The 13349-nt window shown below is 48.5% G+C and overlaps 1 long non-coding RNA gene across 1 annotated transcript in view; it reads right to left on the bottom strand.

Moving 5' to 3' along the window:
- The window catches only part of LOC129387545 (uncharacterized), a 165049-nt gene extending 151992 nt beyond the window's left edge, over positions 1-13057 (bottom strand). The window contains exon 1 of the long non-coding RNA XR_011892544.1: positions 12816-13057. This is a non-coding gene — a long non-coding RNA (uncharacterized lncRNA). The remainder of the gene's footprint in view (positions 1-12815) is intronic.
- Between the last annotated feature and the right edge of the window lie 292 nt (positions 13058-13349).

The following is a 13349-nucleotide window of genomic DNA, read 5'->3' as shown; positions in this document are numbered from 1 at the left end:
AGTACACGGGTGTTTTCGCATTTCGCCCCCATCGAAATGCGGCCGCCGTGGTCGGGGTCCGATCCCGCGACCTCGTGCTCAGCAGTCTAACACCATAACTACTGAGCAACCACGGCGGGTCCCGCAGGAGTTGTACGCCTCATTTAATCTACAGGGGTGCCCTACTTGGTCAGTCAAGGTGGACCAATCTGAGCTCGGTTATATCGCATGGATGGCACTCGGCTAGAGAACCTGGTATTTATGACCTGCACATGTGAGTGAGGCCATACATATTTGAAGATATATATGTTTCTTTTCTTTTTCTTTTTTTTTTTTAGGGGGGTTCCCGTACAGTGATAAAATAAAGGAAAAGACATTAAAAGAAAGAAAAAAAAAAAGAAAGTAAAAGGGGCGGAAAAAAAAAAAAGGAACATAACAGGTGATTTGAACTCGTGACCCTTCGATGTTGCCCGGAAAGATAGCTCAGTCGGTTGGTTCGTCAGGCCCCAGGCTACTTTCAAGCGCCACAGCTCCTCCTCCGAGCCTCACACTTACGTGGAAAGAGACTCATGTTGTCCGCGATAGTCGGGTAGTATAGTCGATAGTCCGAGTAGTTGGAAGGCATACTTTCTAGGAAAAATGGCCGCTCAAGGAGAAGAGCGAACTCGAGTGGCTTTAGAGGCTAGGAAAACTGCTTTAAAATATTTAGACTTGAGGGAAAGCTTCGTTAACAAACTATAACACGGCAATCAGCACTCGAATACGACGAGAGAAATTACTGAGACGTGGAAAATTCCCTTGAAAAAAAATCTGGTTTGCTAGACAAATGCTCGTATGTATTGAACCTCTTAAAAGATGAGGGGTGAAATATGCGCTCACCGAGAGGGCATCTTCAGCACGAGACATCCACAAGGCACCTTACAGAGATGTGGAGAGCTTCGCGGCCGGAACGAAGCATCCCTTCTCCGCCGGCCAAGAGGGGGAAACGTGCTTTGCGATCGCTCAAGGTTGCGCGGACAACGCATAGCTCTAGCGTCTAGGAAAAGCTTAACCAGGTGCGATGGCGGCACGCATAGCGTGGGAAGCTAGCCGCCAGAATAACTATACCAAGGACTGCTGCTGATGAGGGCGAAGTACCTTCGTGTAATTATAATAACCCTAATAGGACTACTTTCGAAAAAAAAAAAAAAAGGAAACGGCCCAGAGGGCTATACTACGAGAGCTATGACTGATAGTTTTCTATATATATATATATATATATATATATATATATATATTCATCTCATCTATGGGATCGCATTCGCGCGCTGTTTCTTTGTCTCTGCGTGTAGTACAGTTAAGAGAGCCAGTTTAAGGGCGGAGAAGAAGAAAGAAGAGAAAAGCAAAAACTGCAGCGCCGTGGTTTTAAAGCGCACCCGTGGTAGAGAAACGGAATGCGATATAAGCGTGCGTAGCCAGGATACGCACACGACAAACTGCTGGAAAAGCATTCCTCCTATAATGGACGTAAATATGTTGATAGTGGTAGTGATTGTGAAAAAAAACATTCCCAAGTCCTGCAGTGATATGGTGTGTCCACACCACGGGCAGCTCCTGGGACAACTGTTCCATAGACAATTATTTTGAGAAGACATAGATCCGGTCATTAAGGAAACTCGCGACATCACACGGCCATTATTGGAGTCTCTCACTCCTGCGTCCATGAAGCGCAGCTACAAACTCGGCGGATCCCACGCACTGTGTGGAATCGACGTAAGCTTCGTGTGCTATTTGCTTTAATTGAAGATAAGTAGCGGTGATGTTGACGGCGAATGTGTAATTTCTTCAGCGCTTAGTCCAATACGTGTGAGAGCGGTGAGTTGATGTTACACGTTACCTTGCGTGCACCACTGCAGTTTGTCTGCGTAATCCACAAAACACACAAGGAGGCGTGTTTGCTTGAGGCGTTGGGCGGGATTATTCATAATGTTTCAGAAAGCTGATCATTACCCTTGCCTCACATGGCTTATCGTATTGTGACAGCAGAAGCGTTAAACATTAATTGAATTATGGAGCTGTGCGTACTTCAATTATATCATTGTAGGTATACATATTATACATACATTCGCGGTCTGCACCACGTTTCGCTGCGTAGCGAACACGGTCCTGATCTGCGCGACGCTTATTTCGGGCCTGAGTGTCCTCGACGCTGAGTGCACGCTTTGGAGCCACTTTGCTGGGGCGTGTTTACGTGCTCCTTCTGCATACGTGGCCAGCACGCTGTTGAGGCGCCAGCTCCAAGCGCTCTCTTCAGGCTAGGGGCGATTGTAATGTTTGCACTGTCACAGCCCTGCACGCGATCCCCACAGCCTAGTACCTCCATTTTCGTCGCATAGGAACGCAAGCACACCATGTGCCATACGCATAAACTGTGCAATGCTGTCGTGGCGGCACGGGCCGGGATACGCGGACGCGAACGCCATCTGGTGGTGTTGCAGGAAACCCTTAGGGGCGCGCGCGGCAGGTCCATCACAGCGGCGCCCTGAAAGTCGGCAGAAGAGGCAAAAAAAGTTTCGCTTTAATAAATTACAATCCCCGCTTCATACCCAATCCCCTTCCTTCGCCACGTGTTCGGGGTCTTGCGGCAGACGTGTAAGAACCACTTCGATAGACATAATACGCACAAAAGGAATCTTATTCAACTAATACACGATGTGACAACTACTAAGGGAAGTTTATTGGCGTACTGGCAACAATAATGCAAGTAAGCGCAACATGAAATGAAACGTGCGCACTGATACGTATTGGAGAATTGGAGGACAATAGGAAACACACGGCATCAAAATCTGGAGCCGGCAGAGCGTTTAATATACGTGAGTGTGCCATAGAATGTAGCTTCCATAGTCACCATGGTACCGCATCCCCCGTTTGCAACGATATTCCTATAATATCCTAACTTTCCAGACGCCTATTAAGAAGGAATGATGCATTTAGTTTTTTGTTTCTCCCTTTTAATTCAGTGATTATCAAAGTTAGCTTACCATGATCAGACAGTTTTCTTTTTTTTTTGCTCTGATATAGGTGACCTCTAGAAAGTAGAGTAAACACTTCGACCACCTCTTCATGCGGCAGTCAGCTGTCACACAAACGGGAGGCTGGTGGTCAACTCCATTAACAGGCATCTTGGACATGGCTACGAAACCTACATATACACGAAGCCCGTAGGGCTGTTTATGAAGGCCCTCTAGATTTAGCTGTTCGATACTAAACGTTTGACTATTTAAATTTGATACAGTAAAACGAACTACACTTCCTGGCTGTACCTTTCAGCTTCTGTACAATGCGTTTCGCTTTTCTGAGGACAAGCGGTGACATGGCAGCGCGTCGAAAGGAGGACCTGTGAGATGATCGAGTGAAGCACCGTCGCAATGGTCGCCACCACAGATTTTCCTACTAAAATTACTAGGAGGAACTTTCGCGCTGCGATTTATTGACTAGCATAGGAATGGCAATTAGTACATGGATTAACCTAATCTTCGTGCTTGATGCTTCCGCGTTTTCGTGGTTTTATTTACCAGTTATCTCCCTTCATCGACCTTAATTACGAGAAAGTCCTATTTTAACGTGATAGCGTTAAGGGCCCCGTGTAGCAGAAAATCCATCGTTGGTATCGACTTCAGCGGCGGCGACGTTGTCCTTATGAAAAAAATCATCCAGAACCACGCATCTCGATCCACACAGGCCCTCCGCGTGGCGCATAGGCGTTGCTGAACTAATTGAATTTCTCAGAGTAAAATTCGTTAGAAAATTCGCAAAGTACGAATTACACACAATCTCCAGACATGATAGCGTCAAAATGTAAACGTGCATATGCGAGAAAACATAATTCTGTTACGCGGAAACTCAAACACAAACCCGTTTTCCAGCTGCCGTTTGAGGTCTGTCTTAGTAGGAGCGGTGCGCCCCAGATAGCTCGCCTTCGTGCATAGCGTTCGCCGCCAGCGTTTCAAGGAAAACATTGCGGTTAATTACGTTCCATTTGCCGGGAAGTGTGAGAAGCAGTGAGGGGTCTTTGAATGCTGTTGCGTTCCACTCTTAAAGGTTAAGCTTAAGCGTCCTCCAAACTTTTCTTTTTTCTAAACGCAAAAAGCAATATTATTTTGCGCACATCTATATACATTGCTAATTTCTAATTGTTGAATCCATAACACGATATCATGTGAATGACGGCAAGGTGGGAAAGTTTATGTGGATTCATAGCTATAGAAGCGCCATGAAAAACAAGGGGAACGCGGGAGATGGAAATTCAAGACGATGAGCAAAACGAGAACAAGGTGAAAGCGGGAGCCAACGTTTCGACAAGTGGACTTGTCTTTTTCAAGGTGACATATGCTTTCCTCGGCACAGTATATATAGGTAGGGTTCTTCTAACGGGGAGAGGGGGGTAAGGTGGGTAAGGATGGAGAGGCGGTAAGGCATTCCCGCACCTATCTGCCTTTCCACTTTTCCACTTGCCTACCAGCTTGCTCAGGGTTTCCAGACTCAGGTCCTTGGTTAACTTCAGTGCTCTCTTTTCTTGTTGTTTTGGGTCAAAATTACCAGGCTTGAAGTGTTTTTTAATTGCTGCTATTGCTTTTGTTCCGAATAAAGCTTTCGGAAGTGCAACACATCCTCATTCTTTATCGGCCTATATCATGTCCATATTATTATTTTCAAATATGTGGCAATTGTATTAAGTGGCAATCTCGGGGCTTTCTTGAAGTCGTTAATGGCAGATTGGACATTCGCCGCTACCAGATGTCTTCTTGCGTCGTCGCTAGCCTTGTCTACGAAGCTACGTGCCAAAGACAGCCGCTGATGGGGGTTCCAGTCGAGGTTGAAATATTGTACAATTGCCAGCCCACTGGATTTGCCAAAATTGCTTATGGAGCGTTATAACGAAAAAAAAAGTAAAGCTATTCCAAACTGCTTCTATTCTATTTCTGAAATTAGCGCTTCGCAATTCTTTAAAAAGTTTTCGGACTACCCCACTCCACCTTTCTCTCACTCAAAGTCCCGAAAATTGTAAATCTGATGTGGCGTTTGGACACTGATCACGCCTCATCAGATCGAACAAAAAAATATTATCTCTCATTCCACACCTTTTTCGCCCTTAGCCCTCCCCTAATGGTCAAAAGTTTTCGAGCTGCGCCCACTTCGCCTTACTGTCAAGCGATGTCGCAAAACAGCGAAAGATTGCCATGTGAAATTCACATGACGCTTTCAAAATGTTATTATGTGTCAAACAAAGCTGAACTTTTTTTCGGTATATCTGGAGACTGCCCGTTTCGAAAGGGATAGAAGACGTCTGCCGACCGATCGCACTGATACTGGCTACTCGTAGCTGCCGAGGAGTACGGACTTTTTTGCGTATAATAAACATTTTTACGTGGCAATATAACGCTGTAGAGCTCTTTCGGCAAGTATAAGACACTACTCTACCAACTCTTCTTCGCTGAGGATCTGTTTTCTAGACATTTTTGACCTTCCGTTTCACGACACCGCGATTTTCGCCCAGCCACTGCAAATTAAGCAAGGGGAAGTGGGCCAATCCCATACGCCGGCACTTATGTACTTTCGCTGTTATGTAATTTCACTGTGCTGACTCGGCCACACTGAAACCTTCTCCACTTCTACGTGCTCCTCGCATCTTGTCAGCCAATTTGATAAGACCTGTATAAGTAGGCAATGGTATTCGTTTTGTAATCAAACAAAGGCGAACTCCTATAAACGAGTAGAGCGTTTGATTGGGTGGTTCAAACAACAATGTGGGTCACCACACGATGTTTGCATGGGAGTTTACGTTAATTTGACGTCAAGAGATTAGAATGAAAACTGATTGGAATAGTTTTCAATTATAGGGCGCCAGTAACATGACCGATTTATGACTAATTTACCTACTACTGATTTATGACCAATTTAGACAAAGTGCGATTTTCTTGCAGTAAGCCTTAAAGATTTGTAAAGTTCGTGCTTCGCCTTTGTTTTTGTTTTTTTGTTTGTTTTTTTGAGCTTACGAGTTTTTGGGGACTCTTGTAAAAAAAATACCTGCCAACACCCCGGAATATTTAGTAATATTTACGAATTTGGGCCCGTTTTACGGTTTTACGAATGTTGCGTCAAGTTTTACAGAAAGTTACTTCTGTTTGCGAAAATGTATTGCACGTAGGTCACCATATTTTCCATTGCAAGTGTTGTGATAATAAAAGGATGCAACAGGTATACTTCCTTCGAGCAAGTTTATGAAGTTCTTAAAGGAGCTGAAATTGGCAACAGCTAAATCGCTGAAGAAGTCACTGTGATCCAGAAATATGTTGTTAGTTATTATTTGATGCTGCAAGTTTGTTGCTACTCGGCGTGTTTCGTCTAAAGGCAAGTCCTCGTTACTCAAATAACTATTTATGACATGACATGACAAGAACTTTATTTGAGTCCTGAGGGACTGAGATCTTGGGGAGCTAAAACCGAAGGCTCCCGAAGATCAAGTCGGTGGCGCCACCCACGATGGGACCGGGAGATGAAGCTCCGCCGCAATGTCGTGGGCCCTCTGGACAGCCTGGAGTTGCATGTGGAGATTGCTGCTCTTGAGCGATTCCTGCCATTGTTCTTTCGTGATGGGTGGAGAGGCGTTAAGGGCTGGGCACAGCCAGAGCATGTGTTCAAAAGAGCATGAGTCATGACCACATTTGGGGCACGACTGTGAGTGGGCAGGATCTATCCTGTTAAGAGACCGAGGAGAGGGATACGAACGGGTTTGCAGAAGTCTGAGTGTGCTAGCCTGAGGTTTGTTCAATTTAGGGTGAGGGGGTGGAAATGTCCTCCTGCCCAGTCGATAATGGGAAACAATTTCATGGAAAGTACATAATGGATCTTTGTGGATGTTGACCTCGTTACGAGCCTGGCTACCCACGACAGCGCGGTACGTGAAATCACGCGCTCTCCGGTGGGCCTGCTCGTTAGGATTACATCCAAGCGGGTTAACTGAGCTATCTAGATGGGCTGGGAACCACGAGATGTGGTATGTTTCGCTGCTCGCCCTAGTCTTTTGAAGTGCTTTAAGCAAAATACTGTTCGCCTGTTCCGATACGATAGCGGACGAGAAGGATCTAACCGCCGTGCGCGAGTCCGAGAAGATGATAGCGGGAACTTTTGAGCTGTGAAAAGCCAGAGCGATCGCCGCTTCCTCCGCCACATGGGCAAACTTCGTATAAACAGAGGCTGCATTGACCAGGTTGCCTGCCGCGTCTACCACCGAGACAGCGAACTTATCCCCACTGTCATATCTGGCAGCATCGACAAAGAGGGCATCTAGTTTCTTCTGATTTATCTTTTTAAGGATGGACTTGGCTCTCGCCAATCTCCTACCCTCGTTATGCACTGGGTGGATGTTTCGCGGAACGGGCTCAACCATGATGCGATTTCTGGTTTCCCGGATCAAGCTAACTTTGGTAGCCGGTTCATGTCTTGGTTGGATTCCCGCTTCTTCTAAGATCTTGATCCCTGGCTTAGTGGATGAAAGTCTCATTATTTGACCCGCTGTGTGAGCTTCTATTAGCTCATCGATGGTGTTATGGAGTCCTAGCTCCAGCAGCTTCTCAGTGCTTGTGGACTGCGGAAGGCCGAGCACGCGCTTGAGGCCGGTTCTGATTAGGGAGTCGAGCTTGGCCTTTTCCGCTTTACCCCAATTAAGGTACGGTGCGATGTAGATAACATGACTCAGGAAGAATGCTTGATAGGCTCTGAGCAAATTGTCCTCTTTGAGACCGCCTCTTCGATTTGAGACGCGGGCTACAAGTCTTAGGACATTACTAGCCTGTCCAGTGAGCCTGTTGAGGGCCGTCGAGTTACAGCCCTTGGCATTAATGAGGAGACCTAGAATTTTCACCGAGTCCATCCTCGGTATAGGATGCCCATTTTTAGCTCGAATTTCTATCGGCAGAGTTTCCAGAGGCGCAAGGTTTCTGACCCCCTGTCTGGACTGGCGGTATAACAATAGCTCTGATTTAGCGGGGGAGAGTTCAAGGCCCGTGTTTGAAAGAAAGTCTTCAGTAGCCTCCAACGCGCTCTGTAACGAGTGTTCGAGCATGGCTAGCGATCCGCCCGGTGCCCAGATCGTGATATCATCCGCATAAATGGCGTGACCAACGTTTGGGATTGCAGCGAGGCGAGTGGAGAGCTTGTGCATGGCTATATTAAATAAGAGTGGGGACAGGACCGAGCCCTGCGGGGTGCCGCAGATGCCTAGATCGTAGGGTCCTCCTGTGACCATGCCTAATCGGAGGTGTGCCTTGCGATCCGCGAGGAAAGATCTGGTGTAATCATGAAACCGCTGGCCCAGGTTGAGAGACGAAATCTCCGTCAGTATGTGTTTATGCGTGACCCTGTCGAAGGCCTTGGAGAGGTCCAGTGCGAGGATCCCTCTCACGTCGCGAGTAGGGTTATCAAAGATTGCTTTCTTAAGCAAAAGCGTAGCGTCCTGTGTGGACAACGCCTGTCTAAAGCCAATTAGGTTGTGTCTAAAGAGCTCCTTGTTTTCAATATGTTCGGTTATCCTGTTATGTATCGCGTGCTCCGCAACCTTGGCGATGTATGATGTAAGGGATATAGGCCGCAGATTATTTATATGTGGGGGTTTTCCTGGTTTGGGTATGAGTACCACTTTTGCGGTACGCCATTCTATCGGGACCTGTCCACTTTTCCATACCTCATTTATTTTGGCCGTGACTATCTCGATTGCGCTGTCATCTAAGTTCCTGAGAAGTTTGTATACCCCTGAAAAGACTTGAGATGAGGGCAAATTTTGCTATCTTCCCCCCTCGTCACCTCAGACTGTAAGCTTGCCCCATGCCATCCGGAGCAACATCACCGCACCTCCCCAAACTTGCAACATTTACCCAGCACACCACGCCCTGCGAAGGGAGGCCTGGGTCATACACAAGCAACACGGAAGTCAACACTCTACAAACTACATGAATGCGCGCCGTTTTACCCCATACGAGCAGCCACAACAGCCGTTGTAATCGTAAACAAAGAACATCGGAGCAGCATTTCATTCCCCTGAAACAATCCCCTCCATGCGAGGAAGAAACGGTCATAGTCCTCGCTATCTCCCAAAGAAAGTTTGAAATCATAGAGACCAACTATCAACAAGCGTGTCCCAGACGTGGCAGAATTCATACCAAGACGCTCAGAATCATTAGTCAAAAGCCGCCAACTACACCACTCACGATCATCACGGCATTCCTGGCAACAAAATCGCCAACCGCGTGGCTTAAGATTTAACGCGCCGAGCCGACGCTGAAGAATCCGAATCCGAGCGCATGAACAATCCCGTCTCGCACCAAGATTTCGCACAACATTACAAGCTAACCAGCAGAACTTACCCTCCCCCACACAAGTAAATAACTAGAAACCAGGAAACATTCCTCCGAGCTCTACAAGTCAATGCATTCCCACATCCGGCTGGAAATTATCTGATAGCCCATACACAATCCTCTCCGAAATGCCGCGTCTGCAGAGAAACAGAGTCTATTAGGCATATAGTAGGAGAATGCAGACAGGCACGACTAACTCCTCCGAACCCTTATCACACCAAGGAGCTTTGGGAGAAAGCTTTGGCCAGCCAGCCAAGTTCAGCATGCAGGTCTCTACGTAACATATGCAGAACGACAAACTTTTTGGAAGTAAGACATGTTTATTTAACGTTTTCGGACCTCCGACAGGCTTCTCCTGCTCCCAGTGGTCGACTTGGAACCCATCCCGCCCTGTTCCAGCGTCTTCTTCATGTGGTCTACGGAGGCCTTGCTGGAGATCGAGGGATGTCGCCTAGTTGCGGCATTAGTGACCGTGCACTCGACTGCAGAAGGAGCGGGCAGGTCGGATGTCCAAACAATGACATCAAGAGCAGGAGCGCCGCCGTGGCGAACGCTACGTCCTCGCGGCCGAGTTGCTGCAGCACCAGCGTTGCACTGACGCAGAGGGCGCCGATGTGGCCGCTAGCGAGCGCCCAGCACAGGGCCACACCGCGCACGGCCGTGGGGACTATCTCCATGACGTACGCGACGCTGATGACGATAGCTACGACAAGGATGCCGCGCGAGAGCGCCAGTAAAACGGTGGCCGCGGGAAGGAAGCTGACGACGAAAGTGAGTAGACAGTGGGCGAGGCCGGCCACCATCGAGGCCACGCGGAGCACCTTCACCATCGCAAAGCGGGTGACCGCAGTGTGCATTGCCGCGTAACTTAGCAGGCCGCCAGCGAACGCGACGCCCATGAACCAACCACTGCTGCCCTCGCTGTCGTCGCTTCGCACCATCATTGATATCACGTCTGTGAAGACGGCGAACATGAGGGAGAACAGGACGGCGAACATTATCAACGCTCGCCGCCGGACCGACGCGGCGTCGAGCAACGGGCCTTCTTTAACGGTGGAGGAGGCGGTGCCGTACCGATGCTTCCAGTGATCCCTCTTCAGTTTGTCGAGCAGGCAGGCTGTGCCGGCGAAGGGAAAGTTGTTCATTTCGGACGCAATCAGCATCACGGCCCCGGCCTCTTCCAGGCTGCCCTTGGCGATGAGCCAGCGCGGCGATTCTTGCGCGACCGCGAACGTAGCGAGCAGAAGCAGTGTCGGCGAGAGAAACGCGGCTTGTTTCAGGACCCAGCTGATCTGCAGGCTCCTATTGATCACAAACCACAGGTCGCCCAGCACGAAGCTCGCTGTCGCAGCGAAGATGAGGTACAACGGCCTGTGTTCGTGTATGGTAACCTCGAAGCAGACGAGCAGGGTCACGGCGGAGCTGACAGCCGCGCTACCGGATACAAAAAACTGCACCAAGGTGTAAAGCGCGTAGTTCGTGTCCAGGCAAGCAGCTACTGTCGACGCAATCGTAGCCGTCGCGGCTACCAGTTGAACAGGCATCCTGCCGAATAGGTCTGCCGCGGCACCCGATAGCAGCAAGAATGCGCCGGAACCCGCGTGCTGCACCGCCATTGTGGCGGCGAGCAGGGGGCGTCTTCGGCAAACCATGTTCCAGACGCTAATGACTGATGTCGAGGCTTGCGCTTGGTCGTAGTCCCACTCGTAGCACTCTACCACCGCGTCAGTGTCGTTCGGCGAGTCTCCGAGATTCTCGAATACGGAGCAACGACTGTGGCGTCCATCGGCGCCCACAGGTATGGCATAGTTCTTCCAGGCGTCCGCCGAGACGTTGTAGGCGGCCGGTCTCTTGCACCAATGGTCCACGTCGCGCGAGATCAGGGGAAGCAGTATGGAGTGTCCGTTCATCAGGAAGATGGTGACGGCGCAGAGGATCAACAGCTGCCTCTGGAAGACTCCGTCGCCGAAGCCTTCCTGGCAATCGAAGCACTCGCTCGTCACAAGGTCGGCGGCTGCGAGTCGCCGCGGTAGAAAGAGGTCCATGTCCTTTCTTTAACACGAAGTTCTCGGTCCAGAGCTATAGATGCTTCGGCGCTTGTCTTGTCTTGTCTTGTGTCCCAGACAGTGGCGCATACCCACTATGGGGAATTGGCCAAGAAGCAGGCGGTTTTTCGTATGCTTAGAAGTAAAGTCAAACTAGATTTCAATTGTGGAGCGTGGGACTAGAACTGTAATTTAGACGTGTGATGAAACTATTGTTAAGAATTTTGATAAAGTAAGTTAACGTAAGTAAATGAAATAATAGAAAATATTGATAATTTTAGAAAGTCAGCAAGGTACTCTTTTTGTTTCTATAATAAAATTGTAAATTGCAAGAAAAGCATCCCTGTGGCTGGATCCCAGTGAGGTCGCACCAAAAGAAAGAATGGTTGGTGAGGTTAGCGATAGCCCAAGTTTGGTGAATGAGTGTACTTATAGTTTTCTTTGTCTTATAAAGCGGCGGCAGGAGAGAAAATAATGTTCGATAGTTTCAGGTGCACTGAAAAAAGAACATAGAGGGGACATAGCGAGACCAGACCTGACCAGACCGTGAGTACCGAAAGAAGGTATATATTGTAGGGCCATAGAAAATGAGCAAAAGGAGAACAAGGTGAAAGCGGGAGCCAACGTTTCGACAAGTGGACTTGTCTTTTTCATGGGACAAGTCTATCTGTCGAAACGTCGGCTCCCGCTTTCACCATGTTCTCGTTTTGATCATCGTCTTGAATTTCCATCTCCCGCCTTCCCTCTGTTTTCCCTGGGGCCATAGGAAGCGTCACAAACTTGTCTCACTAAGATTCAGTACACGCCAAACTGTCCCCACGGCCGGCCTGCTTTTTTGCTAACTGCGTCACAACCCCAGGCACGGTGAGTTTGCCTCAAAAGTATCCCAAAGGATAATGAAATTAATTACAATAGTTTTGTTGGTCAGAGAATGCGTCACGAACTTGTCCCAGTTCACGCGAAACTAACTGCGGCACATGGCCGAGCTGTTTTTCGCTAACTGCGTCACAACGCCGGGCGCGGCCACTGTGCTTGAAAAGTATTCCAAAAAGTAACGAAATTAGTTACAATAATGTTGTGGGTCAGAGAAAGCGCCAAACTTGTCCCGGTAAGATTCAGTACACGCGAAACTGCGTCACACGGCAGAGCTGCTTTTCGCCAACTACGTCACAAAGCCGAGTGCGGTGAGCGTGCTCAAAGACTACCGAAATAACTTCTAATAATCTTGGGGCTCACAGAAACCGTCTAAAACATCTCCCAGTAGGAGTCGACAAATCAACTTAACTACGCAAGGACGGCCGAGCTGTTTTTCGCTAACTGCGTCACAAGTCTTGGTTCCGTGCCGTAAAAGCCAAAATTGCCTGAAATGCCTCACAGACTGCCAAACAAAATTTCTCACCTGGCCGTAGTCCAAGAAAACACCGGGGGCCCAACAAACACGCTACATCCAAACGAGACGGGTCGCCGAACAGGCGAACTTCGCATGCGCAATCATCGGTGGCCTGTCTGGCGCATGACGCATGCATATCTGTCGCGCCTGGCGTGCCGTTAGCTTGTTGCTAGGTGACGCAAGAAAAATAAGTCGCAACGTAAAAGTTCATTTATACGCAAAAAATTTGAGCTTTAACGGGAACGATTAACAAAAATAAAACGTCTGTGAGTTCATTTCACAATCTTTTTTTTTTTCTATGCTCGCGTCAACGACCGGATGGGATTAGCTTTAGGCGTGACGTGCTTCCTGTTGCCAATGTTTGCCCGTGTCCCCTCTTGTTGGATTTCTGTTTCTATGATTGAGGGGCTTTAGTCCTGACGGGTTCTAATTTAGCGGGTCCGGCACAGCAGCGGCGCGACGCGGCAGTTCCCCGCAAGAACCTAACGCTGAAGCTGGCGCTTTGGACACTCTCCCAGTATTTCTAGGTCACTCTAGTATCAT

The sequence above is a fragment of the Dermacentor andersoni genome, chromosome 2, assembly GCF_023375885.2.
Source record: "Dermacentor andersoni chromosome 2, qqDerAnde1_hic_scaffold, whole genome shotgun sequence".
NCBI lineage: Eukaryota > Metazoa > Arthropoda > Arachnida > Ixodida > Ixodidae > Dermacentor > Dermacentor andersoni.
This window is presented reverse-complemented; position numbering and strand designations above follow the sequence as displayed.